Raw genomic sequence first — 18,231 nt, 5'->3', positions numbered from 1 at the left:
GGAGGGGATTGAAAGAATGAACCCCAATCTTCTCACAGGGGTCCCCTCTGGGGAGTGGAGGAAGGCAGTACGGTGAAAAGACTTTCCTCGGTTACGTGACTTTTTTCCTTAACAACTAATAATAATTCCTTAATAATTAATGTAGACTTGCCCTTAAATTGCCAACCCCAAAGCCAAGAGTTAAGGAATCTTGTTTCAGCCTCGACATCTGATGTCTCCACTGCATTTGCAGAATGCTTGAAGCAACTCAGAAACCATCCAACAGCCACTCTATACCTGGAGACTCAAACGCGTGGCCCGGAAGCTTGTGAGAAACGCAGCATCTCGGGCCGGTCCCAGACCCACTGGACCAGAACCCGCCTTTTAACAGGATTCCCAAGGAATTCACGGGCACATTCAAGTTCGCGAAACTGCTGATCTAGGGCCCAGCGCCGTCTGCCTGCATCAGCAGGTGCAGAAAAGGCTGGTTAGCAATGACAGTAGCAACAATCGTGATGGGAACACCAAGGGGCATTTATGACGGGCCGCCCACTTGACAATATGTTGTCTCAATAAAGCACCACAACAACCCCACCAGGTGGATACTTTAGGTAGATATCTACGACCCCATATCTGCAACGCCAACCTCCCAAATCTCTAAAAACCACTCTTTTTCTTCCTGACTCACTCAGGGGCAGAGCCAACTGCAATGACTGTCTTTATGTGTCCCTCTGAGCGTCACAGCCACAGATATGTTAGCAGCAGAAATATCTTTGGCTGCAGAAATCTTAGCACACTGGGGGACGGGGACGGGGCGGGCGGGGGGTGGGGGGGCCCGCCTGGCTGGGGGCGTTCCACCATCCAGGGTAAGCTCTGGTCTAAAATATCCTGAATTTCGAAACCCCTACGACGCAGGTTACTGCCATAAACACAGCCCTTCTGTTGTCACGAGACGTCATCTACTTAACCTCCAAGAGGCAGGCCCCTCTGGCTGATGGGGAAACTGAGGCTGGGGGGGGGGGCCTGGTGCCAGGTCCCACAGCGGGCTCGGAGCCCCCACCTTCCAGCCTCCCCGGGTCTTGCTGACTCACACCCGCTCCTCACCCACCCAGGCCTCTCACGAGCTCACAAACACATCCGCTGTCTGGAGGAAGCTGGGGGGGGGGGGGGCACGGTTATGTTAATGAAGACACAGCGGAGGAGGGAGGGAGGGAGGGCGCCCTGCTGAGCCCGGGCCTGGGATGGCTCAGCTGAGAGATCCAGGCTGGACCCTAGGCAGAAGGGGGGGCAGGGGGGTGGGGCAGCTTCCAGACTACGGACTGTGGGCTTCCTGGTCTCGGTCCCTGAAACCAGGAAGAAGAGAAGCTTTTATGGCTCAAAAGCCCGGGCGCTGGGGATCCCCACTCTGCCACTGAGCAGCTGGTGACTCTGAGCAAGTCACTTAACGGCTCTGTGCCTCAGTTTCCTCATCTGTAACACAGAGATGCTCAGCGTGCCTACATCCTAAGGCCCGTCTGTGAGCCAGCAACTCAGTACTTGTAAATGGTCTAGACCGGTGGCCGGGGCAGTGCTGGCTATTATGATTGTTGCTACGGTCACGATCCGTGTAAAGCTTTTAACTAGATCCCCCCCTCAACGCCCCCCCATCAAAATTCTTCACCAAATGGTGGGAAAGCCAAGGATGCGTTTCTCCAGGGGAAAGGTCAGTGGCCAGTGAGCAGACCCCAAAAGGACCTGAGACCTCCTTCCCCCAAATTAGGAAACAGCACATGCCCAAAAAAGATAAAAGGGCCCTCGCCCAGCAGGAAGAGGATTGCCAAGCCCCCACCCTCTCTCTCCCCGTCTCCAAGCAGGTGCACGCCGCCTCCTGAACTCCCCAACCGCACGAACATCTTTCTTCTGCCTTCACACCCCTCTCCTCCTTGCCTCCTGAGCTCAACCTGGTACCACTCTCTCCTGCCTCTTCTAGAACCTTCCTTCGTTCCCTTTAGGTTCCTCACCTGAGCCTCTAAGCCCGCTCGGATCCTAAAAAAAAGCAATCCAACGTGCTTCTCCCCTCACGATCTGTGTGAAGGTCACCTGGTCCCGCATCCATTCAATAAACACCGATTATGGGCTTATTCGGAGTCTGGTCCTGGGGATGAATCCTAACACGGAAATAAACCAAGTGACGTGAAGGAAGTCGGACGGGTCGTCAAGGAAGGCTTCCCGGAGGAGGAGGCACTTAAGCAGAGGCCTGTAAGAGGAGGAGCCCGGAGGAAGGAAGGACTTTGGGAGACCACTGCCCGCAGAGGGCACGGCAGGGGCAAAGGCGGGGGCAGGACGAGCTTGGTGCGTGACCAAGGCAAGGGGAAGGTCAGAGGTGAGCTCAGGAGACGGGCCCAGGCCACCAGACCGGAGGAGCTTTGTGGCGGGAGGGAGTGGGGAGCCATAGAGGGCAGCAAGCTTTTATTTACTCTCTGGACCACAAGAGCTCTCATCTGTCTTCCTTCTTCCCATCCATCCATCCATGAGACCTCAGCTTCCTTCCTTCCTTCCTTCCATCCATCCATCCACTCATCCACGAGATCTCTCCTTCCTTCCACCCATCCACCCATCCATGAGATCTCTCCTTCCTTCCATCCATCCATGAGATCTCTCCTTCCTTCCTTCCTTCCATCCATCCATCCACTCATCCACGAGATCTCTCCTTCCTTCCACCCATCCGTGAGACCTCACCTTCCTTCCTTCTTTCCATCCATCCGTGCAGCCATCCTTCCCCTCACCACACTCCAGTCCTCCTCCGGCCCCCACCTACCCATCAACCCAGGAAATCCTTGCTTCCAGAACAGCTGCATCCAGCCCAGGGAGCCCGACCTCAAGTCCACCCAAGCTAAGACATTCTGGAAACTCCCTTCCTTTGCTCCTGAGATGCTGACCGTGCCTGATCCTGACACTCCTCCCTCTTTCTCTGTTTCAGCCAAAGAAGCTTCTGCCCCTACTCGTGGGCAGCCACCCCAGTTGATTCTTGACCCTCTCCCGTCCTCTCCCTGGGACCTCAGTTATCACTCAGAGTCACCGTCCTCCCTCAGGACCCCACAGCCCATTCATTCATTCTCCATCTCTCTCCTCTCTGCATCTCTCCACCAGCCGAGGGGGTGGCAGAGCTTCCTCCCTCGATTTGAGCTCCCCAAACTGCAGACACTTCCCCGTCATCTCAAGAAAGGGCACCTGCCTTTACCCAGCTGCTTGGGCCCACGACCTTGGGTCCTCCTGGACTCCCTCTTTCTCTTACCTCCCATCAACAAAAACGAGGCACCCCGTGTCCCAGCGCCAGTGTCCCGGGCCCCCCTTCCCCATGAAGCTTCAATTAGCCTTTCTGCAAAGCATCCCAGGCTTCTTCTCTCTGCTGAGAATGGCCCTGAGCCCAAAACCTGTCCCCAGAAACCCCCTCCTCCGGGAAGCCTGCCCTGATACCACAACCCACCCCAGAAGCAACGCCTCCTCCTAACCTCCCAGCCCAGCCGGCACTCCTGAAATGCCGCTCCCACCTCTCAGGGAGGAGGGGTGCGTTTGCTGTGCGGGTCCGAAGGAACCAGCAGGATGCTCCAGGATTCAACCCCAGCTCTGCCGGCAGCCGGCTGCGTGACCTCGGGTGAGCTGCCTGACCTTGGGCGAGTCTCTTCACCTTTGCTGCCTCTGTGAGAGGGAGACGGTGGCCACGGGGGGGGGGGGGCAGTGGAGGGGGGGGGTCCCGGGGAGAATTTTAAGCAAACCATGATGACGGCACCCCAGGGTGCACCCCAGCTGGGAGAAGCAACAGACCAGATGGATGAGCAGCAACACGGGGGCCTGAAAGTGGGTGCTGGGCGGAAAAAGACCCCGAAGGAGAAAAACGGCAGGATCCGGTACAGAAGGTAAAAATCCACCACACAGAGAGAAGGATGTTCAGGAGAACAGAGACGCGCGTGAGATGCGCGAGGAGGGGGTGGGGGGTATGAATGAGAATAAAGGGATTTTATATATATAAAAGCATATACTTGTATTTATTTATTTATAACATATAGATTTATCATATTTTTATTATATTGTTAAGTGTAATATTAAACTATTATATAACATATAATATATTATATATATACGCACACGCGCACATGTGTGTATATGTTTGTTTAAAGCAAACTTATGTTAGGAACTCAGTTAAATAAACTCCCAATTCTGCTACAGACTCTGGCCAGGGGCTCGTTAGGCCCAGAATTTGGCTCAGTGGCCCCTGTGATAAATGGAGATACGGCGCCCAGCTTCTTAAAGGTCTAAATGAAAACCCGGGACCCTGGAAGGGGGACGTGCTTAGGGAGGGCAAGGGGCTGGCAGACGCAGGGGGCTCTGCTCATCCCGCTGGGAGACAGAGCTCTGACAGAGAACAAGCCCCCCACGAAACCGCCTGAGACCTCGGGGGCACAGCCTGGAAGGGCCTCAAAACCAGAAGGCCAGGACGGATGAGGGCTCTTCCCGCATTTTTCTCAACTCTTCACCGTCTCTGAAAAGGCAGGCACTCTTACAACCGATGGCTGTGCGGATTCGACGGGATTATAATACGTCTGGCTTCCACTCCCAGCAGCACCTGAGCCCCACCGAGCCTCAGTTTCCCAGCTGAGCAGGGGGCGGGCCACAGTCCTGAGCTGCCCCACGGGCTCCGATTCATCCCCTCTCTGGAGAGCTCCCAGGGAGCACGCACGGGGCACCAGGGGGCAGGCGAGGGCAGGTCGGGCGACGTCCTCGGAACAAGGGTCAAGTGTGGCTGGGGGCCTCCCAGGAGATCGGACCGGGTGGGGCCCTGGGACTGGCATTTTTAACAAACATCTCTGGCGATTTGGAATCAGGTGGTCGCCTTCTGAGAAACAGAAGAAGGACTCCAAACACGGAGCTCCCTACTCCTCTTTCTCCACCCATGTGACGCATCCATCATTCCATTTGGTCCATCAGTCAGTCAACAAACACCTATGGGGCTCCTACTGAGAACATGGGGCATGTCGTTTCTCTCCTTCTGCTGTTTAGCATCTAGTGAGAAAGCCAGACCTGAAGAAAAGCTCAGGGGTGACCTACAACATCCTAATGGGGCTACAGTAAAGTGGGGGGGGGGGGGTCCCTAGACCAGGGGGCTGGGGGCTGGGATGGGCATCCAGGGGACGGACGGGCATTGGATGATAAGACCTTGTGGCCCAGGCGGCGGCGGGGGATCCTCTCTCTCCTGAGAGAAAAGAGGTAAAACCCTGCCTGGAATCCTGCTCAGGGGGAAAAAGGCAGGCCCTCCTGACGGCCACAGCAACAGGACTCCAAGCGACAATGCTGGGCCAGAGACGTGAACCCAAAGGACCACACGCTGTGGGAGCCCGAGTCTGCGAAATGCGAAAAGAGGTGACGCGGACCCAGAAGACGGAGTGGGCCAGGGGCACTTCTGGGAGGGGGTGTCAACTAGGAAGGAGACACTGTGGCCACGATGTGTATGTCCTGGATCTTGATAGGGATGTGGGTTACACGGTGGCCACGTTTGCTAAGATGGGCACTCAAACTGCGTATTTTGCTGCTTGTAAATTACACTTTGGTGAGCAAGGGCTGGGGGGACACAGACATGCGTGGACACACGAGCGGGAGGTCGCTGGGCACATTCTGGAGAGAGAAGCGAGGCCAAGCCCAGGGGAGCCGGGCATGAGAGGCTGAGAGCTAAGAGCTGAGAGCTCCTCCAGGGCGCCCTCCTGGCCGGGGGGGCTCGGCATCGTGCACACCAGGGAAGGGCAGGAGGTCACAGCCACCCCAGCACCACACGGTGCACAAGTGGCAGCACCCGGGTTCTGCAAAAGGGGCTCCAGGGGGCTTCGACCTGCGGGTGTCCCGGGGGACGGGGTCACCCTTCACCCCCAGGCTGTGGAGCCCACCAGGGACTCCCTCCAGGGCCCCGAGGTCATTAATGAGGGTCCCACAGCCACAGACAGACGTCCCTCCTCATTCTGCTTCAAGGCTGCCAGGCTGGGACGCAGGGGACATAGGAGGCTGGTGCAACGGGGGAGGGGCGTCATCCAGAAGTCAACAGCCCCTTCCGGCCCCTCCAAGCATGAGAAGCACCTCAAAGGGGAAGTGCAGAGGGATGGACTGGGCAAGAGGAGGGGACGAAGGCCACCAAGCCTGGCTGGGGAGCTCCAGGGACATCAGCCCTTCCTCTGACCCTCTTTTTTTTTTTTTTCCTTTTTGAGGAAGATTGGCCCTGAGCTAACATCTGCCACCAATCATCCTCTTTTTGCTGAGGAAGACTGGCCCTGAGCTAACATCCGTGCCCATCTTCCTCTACTTTATATGTGGGACGCCTACCACAGCATGGCTTGCCAAGCGGTGCCATGTCTGCACCCGGGATCCCAACCAGAGAACCCCAGGCTGCTGAAGTGGAGTGCGTGAACTTAACCGCTGTGCCACCAGGCTGGCCCCCTCCCCTGACCCTCTTTACCTTGAAAATAGCAGCTGGTTACGCCCCCCTCAGAGTACACACAGAAATAATAACTAACAGGGACCACAATAATGACCGCGACCTCCTGCTGAGCGCTTACTCTGAGCCAGGCACTTGCGAAACACTTTTCCACGTGGGACCTTATTTAATTGGAGCAAAGGCTCTCGAAAGAAGCACTGACTATTATTCTCGTCCTTCCGGTTCTCTGACCTGAGATTAGAGAAGGGAAGTCACCTGCCCCCACATCACAAGGTTAGAAAAGGCAGAAAGAGGACTTGAACTCAGGTGGCTGACCCCATCACCCCTCAGCTCCGGGGTCATCCTAAACATCCCCCTGTCACCGGCCCAACTCCTCCGACTCGCCCTTTCCAGGGATGATGTCTGCGGAAAACATCAGGACTGGTGCTGACGCGGCACACATCCGGGCGTAAATCCCCAAGCCCGTGGGATGAGAAACAGGCCCCAGGGTGCGAGGCCTGGGGCGGCCAAGACAGGGACCTCACCAAGGTCCCACAGAAGGGAGCGCACAGAAAGCCCACTCTCTGTTGCCTTGGTTTCCCCAATCTGGGAAATGGGCTTGATGCCACCCCCCCTCACAGAACAGGCCGGATGCTGGAGGTAGTGAAACAGATTCTGGACCCCGGAGATAACAACACCATCAGTGACAATAACAACACAGCTGAAAGGATGTGAGGTCTGGAATTTGGGGAAGGGGGTGGGGTCCCAGATCAAAAAAGATGATCAGAAAATGGCTGAAGCTGGCGAGGGGGACACAGGGGCTGCTTACGCCATCCTCCCAAGTCCTCCCGGGCGCTTGAACATTTCCACGAGAAAAAGTTAAAATAACAAGAACGAGCAAAGCGAACTTCCCCGACACTCCTTCGAGCCGGACCCGCCACCAAAGCTTTCCGCCTCTTCGCTCATGGAAGCCCACGACGACCCCAGGAGGGAGTTCTGTTACAGACGAGGAAACTGAGGCTCAAAGGGGATAAGATTGACTTGGACCTTGGCTTCCGTTTAAGATGCCAACATTGGGGGCCGGCCCGGTGGCTCAGCGGTTAAGTTCACACGTTCCGCTTTGGTGGCCTGGGGTTCGCCGGTTCGGATCCCGGGTGCGGACATAGCACCGCTTGGGACGCCATGCTGTGGCAGGCGTGACACATATACAGTAGAGGAAGATGGGCACGGATGTTAGCTCAGGGCCAGTCTTCCTCAGCAAAAAGAGGAGGATTGGTAGCAGTTAGCTCAGGGCTAATCTTCCTCAAAAAACAAAAAAAGGTGCCAACATCGATTGCCTAGGGTTTAGGAGAAGGTAATAAGGACTTGGGTGCCTGACCCCCTGGGAGACTCTGCCACTTCTCTCCATCATCGTCATCGTCATCATCATCATCGCAGCCACTAACGCTGTCTGGGCACCTGTTCTAAGCCAGGCCTTGTGTCACACATTGGACATCCGTGAGCACATGGATGGTGGGCCTCCTGCCATTCCCACTGTTCCAGTTGAGGAACCTGAGGCCCAGAGCAGGGACCTCCACCGTGCCTGATGCCCCCGCACCTGCTCTGTGCCTGTTGCTCCCGTGTGCTTTAGGCCAGTGCTGTCCCCATGTGTCCTTCGGGAAGACAACGGGGACCTTTCAGAGTGGAGTATGGGACCCACGAGAAAGCAGGAATCATAGTGAAGATCACAGCAACGTCACTTGCCAGTTCCTGAGAGCTGACCCCACGCCTGGCCTGGGAGGGTGCCGGTCCACTTGGCCCTCACAGCAGACCTCACGAGGGAGCCACCACGGGCCCATTTTACACACGAGGAAACCCAGACCCAGACAAGGGATCCGTTGCCCAGGGTGAGGCTGCAAGTGAGTGGAAAAGCCAGCATTCCCTCCCACGCCTGCCAATACGGTGTACACAGCCCAGAATGAGGGGGTTCCTTGCCTGTAGTCATTCAGCCAGCAAGTGGCAGAGCCAGGATTCGAACCAACAGACAGGCAGCTTCCAGAACCCACGGTCTTGACCTCCACACCATGTGGCACGCACACGATGCAGGCTATGGGCAGGAGGAACAAGCAAAGACCCCGGGATAGACAGATGGATGAAGTGAACAGCAGGGGGCACGACTTCCGTCCTTCCTTCCTTCCTTCCTTCCTTCCAAGTGGCAGGCCCTGGACCCAGCAATCCCACTTCCAGCTTATCCCACTGGCATCCCCATTTCCCAGTAGGACAAGTGGATGCATGCCTCCCGGCTCTGTGTGGGTTTGGAAACACCCCCACGTTGGTGTTAAGTTGACGAGGATTCACCCACACGGCGGAATACCACGCAGCCAAGAAAAAGATGGAGGCAACCCTCCGAGGACCGTGTCATAGGGTCTCCCAGGGAAATGGAGGGCAGAAGCAACATGCAGAACAATGGGAAGAGCGTGCTACCTCCGTACCTGTGTACAAGAAATATTCTGGAAGATACACACATGCACATAAACGTGTGTGCACAGAACAATGGGACAAGGTGCTGCCTCTGGGAAGGTGAGCTGGGGGACCAGTGATGCCGGAGAAGATGGAGGGGGAGACGCACTATGGTCAGCATTTTCAATTTGTCCCCTGCATGTGTCACTTAGGAACAAAGAGACAGAGAGAAGGAAGTTGCTTCTCCCCCGGATCCTTCCCAGACCACCCAGAATTCAGGAAACCCCAGAGCAGCGAATCCAGCCCTGAAGACAACACTTCTCTGGAGCCTCCTCCCGGACCAGGTCCCAGGGCCCCGGCACACAGTAGGCCTGCAGGAAGTTTCACTGGGAACAATTAAAGAAACGAAGCCACTCTCTCTCGCTTCTCCTGCCAACAGATCCCCAGCACCGTGAACACACAAACACAATTGTCCCCACCCTGGTAATGTCTTCGAAAACTCTCTCCTTCCATTGGTGGGGTAAACGTGCATGTCACCGAGACACAAAGGCTCCAGTGAATGGGGACATAAGTCTAAGGGTGGTATTCCGGGCAGGGGGAGTTCTAGGGGAAGAATGAGGAGGGCGTCCTTGGGGACAAGTCAACCCACTCTTTCCCATGTGCCTCTGGTGTGACACACCCTACTCCGGGGAGCCAAGCCAGGCAGGCCCTGTGCCCTGAGCTCAGCCGAGAACCGGGAGTCAGTGGCAGGCAACCCATTCTCATGGGGGGGCGGGGCGGGTGGTTTACATGGTGGCCAGCAGCTCAGGCAACTTGCTGTCCAGGGAGGGTGCCCAGGGCGGGGAAGGCCCCCCGGGGACGAGGGCCACACAGCCATGCCCCCCAGCCGTCTCCCCTGCGGGGCGGCAGAGGGAGAAAGGCAGCCCCCCTCACCGCTTTCCAGGCCTGGGCCGGCTGGAAAGGAATGCCATGTCTTCCTGTTTCCAATTAACTTCCCCCCACCAGCAGCCCTCCACATTCTTGAGACCAGGAGTCAAGACGGCCACGGGGGAGGGCTGGGGGGGGCCTGGCGGGAACTCCGCTGGTGGCAGGCCCTGGAGTTAAAAGGTGGCCCCCAGGAACCTGGGGGACCCTCCCTGAGACCCCAGGACCCCACCCGCCAAGCTCCAGGGCTCGGCACTGACCCCTCGGCCCTTTCACAGCCTCTTGGAGGTGGTAGGGGGAAGAGCCCACATCCTAAGGGAAGGTTGGAGAAGGCCCCAGAGGCCTCTGGGAAGGAAGTCAGCAGGAATGGGGGCAGGGCACAGGCCTGACCCTCTTGGGCCTTATTCATACTCCCCCCCCACAAAAAAAAATCAGTTTCTACTTTCCGGAAACAGCCTCGAGAGACCTGTCTCCCCACAGCCCCTCTCCCGCTGCCCACCAGGAATTATGACTTACGCCTGTCATCTTAGGAAGGAAGATATGTGCACATCAAGCAGAGGACAACAGTGGGGGGCGGGGGCAGGGGCTCCCTCAAAATGCTGTCTCCCCAGTCCTCCTGACAAATATGGAGCCCCTCTCCCAGCCAGCAGCAGCCTCAGCCGCCTGGGCTGGAGGCCTCTCTCAGCCCCTGGAACAAGCTTGCCCTGAACTCCACTGTCCCCATCTGTAAAAGGGGAAGATCAGCTGTATGACCTCCTTCACCAGGTCAGCGGGGTCCTCCACAGCCCCTCTGCCTCAGCCCACCCCCCAAATGTTTGTTCAGGACCAGGAAGTGCTGCAGGGGGAGGGTCCCAGTCCAGAGAGCTGGAAGGGGGACTGTCCCCCCCCAAGCAGGATTATTCACAGCCAGCCCTCGCCCATCGCCCACCCCAGAGGATTCCTCCGGGGTGGACACCTGCTCCTACTCACCCCAAAATGTCCAGCCAGCACCCCACATTCCTCCCCACCCCTGCAGGGCACACGAGACCCCGTCCGCTGAATGAGAAACAGAAATAACACGCCGGGTAACCCTTTCTCCCACCTCGAGGTCACTAAGGGAACTATAATCATCCCCTCTACAGATGAGGAAACTGAGGACCAGTGAGTTCAATGAGCTGCCCAAGGTGGGACACGGGGTGTGACACCCAGGCGAGGGGAGAAGGCCCAGCTGCCTGCGGGCGCCAAGGAAGGTCACGGCGCAGAGTGACCAGGAAGGTCCCCATGGGCTCAGCTTCGCGCGCAGCAGGCTGAGCCCCAGCTCAGGGGGAGCAGGAGGAGGATGAAAGCGGGGCCGGCTCGCAGGTGCCCCCCCGACCCCTACCCAGCCAGGCCTGGGGCCCCCCTTCCCCTGACTCACACACCTCCCACTCTCACCTGCTCCAGCCACAGCTGAAATCCTGCCCTCAGCCCAGCTTCCAGGCGCCCCCACCCCTTCCGCCAACCAGTACTCGGGGGGGGGGGGGGGGGGGGGGGGGGGGGAACCCGACGGCTCCTTCCAGGGTATAATCTATATTTGAGATCCAGGGTGACCGAAGTCAAAGGGACACAGCGCCAAAGAGGGGTGCAGGAGAACCTAACAGCTTTGAGCCGAGCTGGAGAAACTTGAGACGGTTACCAGTCCAGGCTGTGTGACCTTGAGCAAACCACTTCACCTCTCTGAGCCTCCATTAGCCTGTCTGCAAAATGGGGATCCTAACTGTCCCCACTTCCTCCCCGGGGGTTGTGGGGGGTTGTGGCCCGACGGAAAAGCACTCAGCAGGAGGCGATCCATAAGGCTCCCTGAGTAGGGAGATGTTGTTATTTCCGGCATCGAGGAGTGGGGGAGCTATGGGGGAGGGTGGGGTAGGTAAACAGGCCCTTAAGTCCCCAGGGACACAGGCCAGGGGAAGGGGGTGGTTCCTGAGCTGTCCACCTCCCCTGTTCTCCCCACCCCTCCCTCCAGAGGTCAGAGTTGACCGAGCCCCCCCCCAACGTCACCCCAGGGAGAGACTGAAAAGTGCAGACAACTTATCCTAAACCCCAGGGTACACCACGCGTCCCCGCCAAGCGCCCCCGGGAAAGGAGGGGAGGGCTGGGTGCCAAAAGGGGCTGACTGTGCGCACAGGAGCGCGCGGCACGGGCTGCAGCACCCCCCCCCCCGGGGCCTGGGGGACCCCAAGAGGGCTGCGACCTGTCACCCCGGCCGCCCCGGGAGAGCTGACAGGGCGGCCTCTGACCCCACCTCCCGGGCAGTTCAGCTGCTCACAACCACAAAGCAAAACAAAGGGGCGCGGAGAGGAAGGGGCCTCGGTGTCCTCCAATCCCCGCCGCGCCCGCCCGCCCGCGCGCCCGGCTCGCCGCTGGCCGCCGACCAAGGCCCGCTGCCCCCGGGCGGGCTCCTGTCGCCCCGCGGCCGCCCCGTGACAGGAGCCCCGGGGACGCAGGCGAGGGGCAGCCGGGGATGGGGGAGCCAGATGGCTGCATCCCTGCCCCCCCCACCTCCATCCCTGCCTCGGTGCCCGCGGCCCGGCCGCGCTCCGCAGGGGCCCGGCTCGCCCGGGCGCACCCCGGGGAACGGCTGCCTTTGTCTAAAGGTCACACCACCCGAGCGCGGTGCCCGGGGCCGGGCCTGCTGCTCCCATTCCCAGCCGAGGGGGTGGACCCGGGGGCCGCCCCAAATCTCGGGAGGTGACAGGGGTAAGGCTCCCCTCCCTCCACCTCCACCACCACCCCCCCACCACCACCCCGGAACGGCCCCCCTCCGGGACCAGCCCGCCAGCGGGGGCGGGGGGTCCCCTCCTTCCACGGCTGGGGGGTGGGGGACCAAGGCAACCCCTTTCATTGTGTCGGGGCGGCGAGGAGGGGGGAGACCCAGGGGCCTCCTTCCGCATCCCCCCCTCCCCAGCTCGCCCGAGGCCCCGTTTCTCCCCGGCGCCCCCCGAGAGGGATGTGGGGAGGGGGCGCACGGGCCGGGGACACGGAGGCTCAGGGCGTCTGGCCGGGAAACCGCCATCCGCTGCCCCCCACGGCCCTCCGCTTCCCCGAAAGGCGGGGAGCCGGGCGAGAGGGGAGGGGGGGCCCCGGGCGGGGGGAGGGGGTCTCCGCGCCCCTCCCCCCCGTGGCACGTTCGGTCTCGTTTTTCCGACGCTCCATTGTATCCCCGGCAGCCGGCGGGAGGGCCGGGGAGGCACCGGGCGCCGGGTTTGGGCAAGGGAGCCCCGTGGGGGGGGGGGTCCCCGCAGGATCGGGGCGGCGGTGATGGTGGGAGAGGATGCAGGGGGTGGGGGGGGGCGGCCGGGGGTGGGGGGGGTGCGCGCAGCCCAAAAAAAAAAAAAAAGAAAAAAAAAAGGAGGCAGCGGGCGCTGCGCCCCGGTTGGGGGGCTGCGTGTGCGAGTGTCGGGGGGGTGGGTTCGGCCCCGGCTCCGGCTCCCCCCACATACACCCTCGCCGCCAACCCCCACTCCCCCCCTCGCTTTTGCGCCCTGTCACAGCCCCGACTCGCAGGTAGAGAGAGTTAAGAGATTTAAAGAGAAATTGCTACATTGTGAGAAACTCACCCTGATGTTTGAGCAGCCGTCGGCGCGGGGTCTCCGAGACGGCCCCGCACGGGCTGCAAAGGGAGGACCCAGAAGGGGCCGACCGGCCGGGCCGGTCAGCGCACTGCCTGATCGCATGGCGGCCGCCCGGCAGCCTCCGCCGGGCCCCTGCCGCCGCCCCGCACCGCGGCCCGGGCGTCCCGGACCCCGCGCGCGCGCTCCGGGGAGGACCCCTCGGGTTTGCAAAAAAAAAAAAAAAAAAAAAAAAAAAAATTTTTTTTTTAATTAAATGCAAAAGCAAAAAAAAAAAAACCCTTGCAGGTTTTGTGTTCCGCCCCCCCCCTTCCTCCACCGCCTCCTCCTCCCTCCCTCCCTCCCTCCCTCCGCCCTCGCCGGGGGACGGGCTTGCGGGAGGCTCCGCCCCGAGGCTCCGCAAACCAGCCCCGGCTGCCGGCGCCGAGCGGCGGGCACTGGAGCGAATGGGAGGCTGCGGAGGCCTCCGGGAGGGTGCCCTCCGTGCCGGCGCCGCCCCCACCTCCCCAGCGCAGGTCCCCGGGGTTCGGGGGCGCGCCTTCCCAGGCTCCGGTGGAGGCGGCCGGCTGGCTCGAGTGATGCTCCGGGTTGGAGGGGGAAGGCGAAAGGGATGGGCGCACCCAGATCCCCGGAGCCCGGCCCGGCTGGGGAGGGGGCGCCGTGCGCCCTGGGCGCGCCCCCCCGGCGCAGGGGGACGATCGCCGGGCGGGAGAGACGCGCCCAGGGCGAGCGCCGAAGGTTCGAAAAGGTAGCGGGGGTCGAGGATGGAGAAGGAGGGGAGGCCGCGCGGGTGGAACCGCGAAGGACCTGGGAGTCGGAGCCAAAAAGGGTGGAAGGTGGCGGAGGCTTTGGGGCGACTGGCCAGGCCCCCCCGGGCGTGGCTGGATCACTCACCCGCCTCGATCGTGGCCGAGCTGCCCCGGCCCCGGGGAGGGCGCCGGGGACGCAGGTCCCTCCTGCCTCTGAGGCTCCTCGAGGCCTCTCGGACCGCGCCCAAGAGATTCCCAGAAGCCCCGGGACGTCTCGGTGGTGTTGGGTCCGTTTCCGCCCCACCAGGCCGTGAACGCCTGGCGGGGGGGACGCTTAGATTCACGCTTTCATTCAGGGAACGCTGGGTGAGCGCCTACTGTGTGCCCCGCGCCGTGCTGGGGGCCTAGCGGGGACCCAGACAGCCCAGACCTGCCCTCCCCGGGCGCACAGGCCAGGGGGACTTATAGTCTGGTGTCTTAATATCCTGTGTCTCCCCAGTGCCCTAGAAAGGCTTCGTGCATACAGAAGCCGCTCAATAAATGTGTATTTAATAAATGCGTGATTGAGACATTTCTCTGTTTTAAGCTTTAACACTTATCCTGGTATCTTGGTGGTGCTACCCGTATTATTTAAGAAACCTCAGAGGTTAAGAGGTCTGACTCAAACCCGTGAGCCCCTAGTTCACATCCTGCCTTGGCCACTTCCGTGCTGTGTGACCTTGGGCAAATTACTTCACCTCTCCGGGCCTCCATTTCCTCCTCTCTAAATAACAGGCCTCACCTCATAGGGTCATTAGGAGGAAATGAGCTATGACGGAGAGCAGAGCCTGACAGGAAGTGCCAGATGAGCGCTCTCTGTTATTATTGACTGTTCCATACAAAGGAAACGTGATCAATGCCAGAAGTGGACACATTATGGGTTGCCCTGAACGAACGCAAGACAGCGGCCCATCTGTAACCTACACGGTGGTCCTCTGAGGCCCGCTGGAGGTATGTGACCCTTCAGGAAACAGCAATATGCAGGTTTATTTTTGTGTGGCTTGTCCCGTTTGCTACATCTGAGCCCATTGGACAAGACGCAGGGAGTGCGCATTAACTGAGGGCTGAGCACGGTGTTTCCGGTCCTCAGTCCTGCCCACCAGGAAGAGAACCCTCTAGAAACTCTTAGTTACTCCCATCTTACCACGTAGAAAACCAAACTGGCTCCGAGAGGGGAGGGTTTGGCCCAAGGTCACGCAACCAAGAAGTGGGGCCTGAGCTGAGCCCGGTGGCACTGGTGTCTCTGTCGTAGCTGCCAGCCCCCGAGGACTGAGTGGCTCAAAGTGAGCAGACTTGAAGCACTTGGGGGGGGGGGGGGCGACTGTCCACGTTTATTCATTCATACAGGAGATACTGTTCCCGGATCTGGTGAGTGCCAGGGGTCTCGTAGTGACCAGACCCCTCCCCACCGGCACACGCACACAGCTCTGTTAGGGAACACAGACAATAAGCAAGGAAGCGAATAAGTCACGGAGCCTCAGTTTCCCCCCCCCACCAGCCCTCCCTGGCAGGTGCCAGCTTGCTCTGCTGCCCCTCGAGAATGGTGCCTGGCACTTAGTGCTCCAGAAAGTTCTGCTGAACAGAGGTGAGCCGTACCCACCCTCCCATAGGCACACCTGACCTGGAGAGGTGGTCATGAGGCCATGCCACTGGGAACCGGCCTCGCCGAGTGTGAAGGGAGCCAACAAAAGGCCGGCCCCAAACCCAGCCACGGCTGGCACAGCCCCGGAGGACCCGACGTCCAAGGCCAGTGTAGGGGTCAGTTAGGACCCACGTGGAAAGAGACCTGCTGGCCTTTGGGGGTGACACACCCCTTCCTTTTGAGAATCTGATGCAAGTGGTGAGTTCCAGGGTAAGAAGCGAGCTGGCAGTGAAACCTGGATCGGTTCAGCGACTGGCCCGGGGCTCCTGAGCCAGGGTGAGGACTAACTCAGTACACCCAGGTCTTCTGTCACCAATTTTGTCTCTGAGTCACCAGACGGACCTGGGGCACGTCCCTTCTCCAGCTCCCGCGTTTTCTCATCTGTCCAATGGGGGTGCATAGTCAGGCACTGAAATCTGCCCCCACAAACGTTTTATTATGAAAATTTTCAAACATGGAAAAGCAGAAGAAATATTACAGGGAACACCTAAATCCCCAACCCCTAGGTTCGCCCATCAGCAGGTCACTCTCCTTGCTTATCACACATCTGTGCATCTATCCATCCATCAAATCCATCTTATTTTTCGATGCATTGTGGATATCTGTTCAAGGTAATCCTATCTAACTCCCCAGTCTGATAACCATAATAACAACCCCCTGGGGAAGGTGCCGCCTCTCATTTAAATCTCAACACTAGCCTTTTTTTGTGAAGGAGAAACAGGTTCAGAGAGGGTAAGAAACCAGATCAAGGCCACACAGCCAAGAATCCAAACCCAGCTGTCTGTCCGCAGAGTCCAGACTTTATGGGGACTATGGAGAGCATGCAATGGGACAATGGACATGGAAGATCTCTGGGGACAAGGACAAAGCAGCATACAGATGTGAGAAGCCAGACCAGGGAAAATGCACCCACCTTCCTCAACCAGCAAATATGCTGCACCCCTGTGTTCAGCTGGGCTCGTGACACAGGGTCCTTTGCCCGCCAATTATTTGGGACTTAATCCCCTATGGGTCACAGTCTTTCCTCTCCTAACATAAGGCTGGGAAGGTGCCAGACAACTCACAAATGTTTGCTGAATGAATAAAGGGCCCCCCAAAAAGTTTGCTTCCTTGTGAGACAAATGGCTTCTCCTAAAGGCCCCCGCAGCCACTCCACACCCAACGTAACCCCAGACACGGGACCTGGGGTGATAAAAACCCCGCGACCTCGACACGAGCCTGGATTTCTGGGCCCCTCATCTCAACCTTTAGTCCATGGTTTTAATTATACCCAAGCAACTGGAAAAGGAACTGCAGGAAAGCCCCTATTTGCCCTGGAACGATCTGGATGGTGAAAAACTGACCTGCCCTGTCCCAGGGGGCCGGATGCCCTCTCCACATCCAGCACGTGGGCTCCAAGACCCCCATTCCCCACCCAACCTTCCAGCCCGGAGAGGCCCCCTCTCCACCAAGCACCATGGCGTTTTCTATCTCACCCACTCATTTTAATGCTTCCCCAGCTCTCCCAACCGGATGCTAACCCCCTCCACCGCTAACTTGAGCCCTGCACCTCGGGCCCGCCCAGCAACCCCCCTCTCCTACCCAAAGGGACCCTGATCAATGGCAGGCCTGACTGCCATCTCTCTGCAGAGAGAGGGTTTTCCTTTTCTCTTTCTTTCTTTTTTCTACTAAGTGGTTTGTGCCTCTGAAAATCAAAACAACACCCATGGCGGCTCCTTTCTTGCCCTGGCGGCTGCAAAGCTTAAAACTCCGCCAACCCAAGTTCTGTTTCTCGTTCTGGGGGGATGCCGGCGCCGCGGGTCTGCCGCCAAGCAGCCCCCTTACGATCCGTGCACTCTTCTGGGTGTAGGCGACACTTCGAGAACAAGACGGGACATAACACGAAAGAGCCTTGCCCCATCCCAAAACAGCCCTGGGCTCCTCCAAGTTTCCATCAAAAGACCCGTCCAGGATCTGTTTAGCCGCCAGGCAGGGGAAGGAAAGGGGAATCAGAAAGCACGGACGCCGCGGCGACCTCCGCCCTCTGACCGCGCCCTTTTAAACATGGCTCGTCCGGCGAGAGTGCGCATCCCGAACTCCCGGCCCTGCCCGCCCGCGCGGAGCCCGAGCCGCCAGCGCCGAGGAAATCAGGCAGCTGCAAGCCCAGCCCGGCCTCGGGTCCTCAGCGCGGCAAGTGCGAGGGGCGGGGCCTGGCCGCCCATTGGCTCACGCTCAGGGGCGGGGCCACGGCCTGGCCACGCCCACAGCCCCTGCCGGGTTAATGGGCCGAGCGCCGGCCCCCCCGGTAATTTTTCATCGAGGGGCGGGGCCTGGGTTTGTTTACACGCTGCCATTGGCTGGATTTGAATCGCGGGCCAGCCGCGGGGCGGGGCTTCGGGGGGCCCCCCAGCCCGCGCCTGACAGCTCCCGGGAGGCGGGGCCGGCGCAGGATGCCCG

The 18,231-nt window shown here is 59.5% G+C and overlaps 1 protein-coding gene across 4 annotated transcripts in view; it reads right to left on the bottom strand.

Annotated features, from left to right (window-relative positions):
- Positions 1-14,393, bottom strand: part of BICRA (BRD4 interacting chromatin remodeling complex associated protein) — a 77,911-nt gene extending 63,518 nt beyond the window's left edge. For 2 of the 4 annotated variants that reach the window (XM_070223117.1, XM_070223118.1), the window contains exon 1: positions 13,354-13,564. The gene's annotated coding sequence lies outside the window, so the exon portion shown is untranslated. Of the gene's footprint in view, positions 1-13,353; positions 13,565-14,259 lie in introns of those variants that run through there. The other 2 variants (XM_023650007.2, XM_070223119.1) reach the window with 2 other exon arrangements.
- Positions 14,394-18,231: the final 3,838 nt, after the last annotated feature.

The sequence above is a fragment of the Equus caballus genome, chromosome 10, assembly GCF_041296265.1.
Source record: "Equus caballus isolate H_3958 breed thoroughbred chromosome 10, TB-T2T, whole genome shotgun sequence".
Classification (NCBI taxonomy): Eukaryota; Metazoa; Chordata; class Mammalia; order Perissodactyla; family Equidae; genus Equus; species Equus caballus.
Note: the sequence above shows the minus strand (reverse complement) of the source record. Positions and strands in the feature narration are given on the sequence as shown.